Here is a 3,432-nt window from a genome sequence, read left to right as displayed (position 1 = left end):
CACAAGGGCAACAAATCATTGTCGCCTTTGTCTTTCCATCTGACGGTGGCCTCTCCTATGATGTTGTGATGTTGTCTTTTGGCTCGGCTCAGACTCACCCTCAATTCGATTCCCATTAGTCACAACGTCCTCTGCGTCCCCATATGCGTCTACACGGGTAACCGGTGTATTACCCCATGCTCCTTTGCTCCACCTCCCTCGTCCGCCTCCTCGGCACCCTCGGTGATGGCCACGGTTGCGCACTTATGAGTCCATTTTTTTCTTCACTTTTCACTCATTGTTTTGCATTGTAGTTATAGGATTTCCAGAATTTTACTATGTTCGCTCATTCGTTTTGCCCAATTTAACCAATATTCTATAGGAGAAAAGATTTTGGAGCACTAGTTGGGAAACACCCAATTATGGGTGACAATTATGTTGATTGACATGGTAATAACCTACCTTATGAAGTGATCAAGTGGGATAACGACCAGCCGCACAGATTAGTCCGGAGGCGAAGACAATGATGGTGTCCTAGATTAGGGGTGCTATCCACATCGGTCCCCCAATCATGGGCTGGGCCGAGGACCCCCAGACAATTAACAAGTGGGCCATGTTTGTCATTCCCAATGGCGTACACCAGATGGAATCCTACAAAGACTTTGCACACACTCCAAGACACATTTGAATCACCAGCATGTTTATCCCTTCATGTAACCGACCTACATGAAACCCTAGGTACCCCCGGTGCCATATAATTAAGCCAAGAGGTTTAGACCGTAGGGTTAGATTCATTAACATACGATCTAGAGTTAGATCATCATGTACTTTGTACCCCATCCACAATCAATAAAACAGAAGCAAGACATAGGGTTTTGCCTCTTCGAGAGGGCTTGAACCTGGGTAAACATAGTGTCCCTCTTTGTCTTGTTACCATTAAGCCAAGATCACCCATTTGGGAGCCCCTACCCGAGATCTGCTGGATTCAACCCCGCCAGACGGCGTTTGGTACGAGCATGCCCGTTTCGTACCACACGGCGCTGCCTCCCCTGGTTGACTACTTCAACACTATGTCTTCATATCTCACAAAGGGAAACAGAGAGACCAGAACCATGATCCTGAAGTAAATATGCCCTAGAGGCAATAATAAAGTTGTTATTTATATTTCCTTATATCATGATAAATGTTTATTTTTCATGCTAGAATTGTATTAACCGGAAACTTAGTACATGTGTGAATACATAGACAAACAGAGTGTCCCTAGTATGCCTCTACTTGACTAGCTCGTTAATCAAAGATGGTTAAGTTTCCTAGCCATAGACATGTGTTGTCATTTGATGGACGGGATCCATCCGTTAACTTGGCACTTGATCGTTTAGTATGTTGTTATTGCTTTCTTCATGACTTATACATGTTCCTATGACTATGAGATTATGCAACCCCAGAATACCGGAGGAACACTTTGTGTGCTACCAAACGTCACAACGTAACTGGGTGATTATAAAGGTGCTCCACAGGTGTCTCCGATGGTGTTTGTTGAGTTGGTATAGATCGAGATTAGGATTTGTCACTCCGGTTGCCGGAGAGGTATCTCTGGGCCCTCTCGGTAATGCACATTGATAACCCACAAGTATAGGGGATCACAACAATTTTCGAGGGTAGAGTATTCAACCCAAATTTATTGATTCACCACAAGGGGAGCCAGAGAATATTCTCAAGTATTAGCAGTTGAGTTGTCAATTCAACCACACCTGGATAACTTAATATCTGCAGCAAAGTATTTAGTAACAAAGTAGTATGGAAGTAATGGTAACGGTAGCAAAAGTAATATTTTTGGGTTTTGTAGTGATTGTAACAGTAGCAACGGAAAAGTAAATAAGCGAAGAACAGTATGTGAAAAGCTCGTAGGCATTGGATCGGTAATGGAGAATTATGCCGGATGCGGTTTTCAGTATCTGTGCACACAAAGAATTCAGATGCTGAAAAATCCTCCATGATTGTCTTGCCAGAGTGCAAGGTTGAATAACTCAAAATCTCGAAATCAGAAACCTCCAATGAATTTTGGCTGAGTTATAGACTTCCGTAACACCCACAGCGATTTTCTTTTCCCTTCTTTACTTCCCACCAGAATTGCCTAATGAGTTTATTAAGATGCTCACATGGTCCCCTTGGCAGTTTAAAACAAGAAATAGAATAAACCCGCACAACTTGTGCAACTAATTTAACCAACACCTCATTTTTAGCTGTGGATAACGTTCTCTCAATCCACCCCTTCACCTTGCTCTATAACCTACCTTTCAGATATTGAATGCCCCAAACTTTGACGTACCTGCATCAAAAGGTATGCCTAGATACTTGTCATTCAGACAGTTAGACGACTAAAGAAATCAAAACGAGAAAGCCAGACCAGTCAACAACCCGAGCAACAATCTGATTTCTGGGCCAGCCTAATCGCGCAGATGCTAGAGGCGGTTTCTAATAGGAATCGATACGAGCGATATATATCTCTTGCATGTTGTGTTAAGAGTTAGCTTGTACGATAGCGCCAAATAAGCTTTTCCGTATATGTGTGGCTATACCTCGCTTCATAGACGACATGAGCACTCGCTTCAAGCACCCGCGCTAATGGCCCGGCCCAGCGTGTGGGGCATTAAACACTTGTTTTTTTCCTGTTCCTTTTGTGTATTATATGTTTTTGTTTTCTGATTTATTCTTTACTTTTATTTATATTTTAAAATAGTCTAATATATATATATATATAATAAAAATATCACTTTACATATTTTTTAAATGTTAATCATATATTTGAAAAAGGTTAAACGTGTATAAAAAATGCTTCTAATGTGTATGAAAAATATTCTACGCTTATAAAAAAAAGCTAATAAATTATTTAAAAAAATGTTAATCAACATTTGAAATATGCTAACATGTATAAAAAATATTTCTAAAGCAAACAAAAAATGTACAACGTGTATGGAAAAAAAGTTAGTCAAGCATTTGAAAAATGTTAATCAAGTATTTAAAAATATTAATCAAGTATTTGAAAAATGTTAAATGTGTTTAAAAATTGTTAATCAAGTATTTAAAAATGTTAGTCAAGTATTTGAAAAATGTTAAATATGTACAAAAAATGTTTCTTATGTATACAAAAAAAATATATAGTGTGTATTAAAAGAATGCTGATCAGGTATTTAAAATATGTTAACATGTCGAACAAAATGTTGATCATGTATTTAAAATATGTTAAACGTGTATATAAATAAAATGTTGATAATCTCTTGAATTAATGGCAATAGATATTTGTTTACACATAATATATATTTTTTGTATACATCAAAACATCTTTATATACATGTCTAACATTTCTTAAATACTGAATAAATTATTTCAAATATTTTTTTTAATTTATACTTTTACTTAATGTATTATACATTTTTTATACATGATCAACAT

Source organism: Triticum dicoccoides, chromosome 4A, assembly GCF_002162155.2.
Source record: "Triticum dicoccoides isolate Atlit2015 ecotype Zavitan chromosome 4A, WEW_v2.0, whole genome shotgun sequence".
Lineage (NCBI taxonomy): Eukaryota > Viridiplantae > Streptophyta > Magnoliopsida > Poales > Poaceae > Triticum > Triticum dicoccoides.
Note: the sequence above shows the minus strand (reverse complement) of the source record.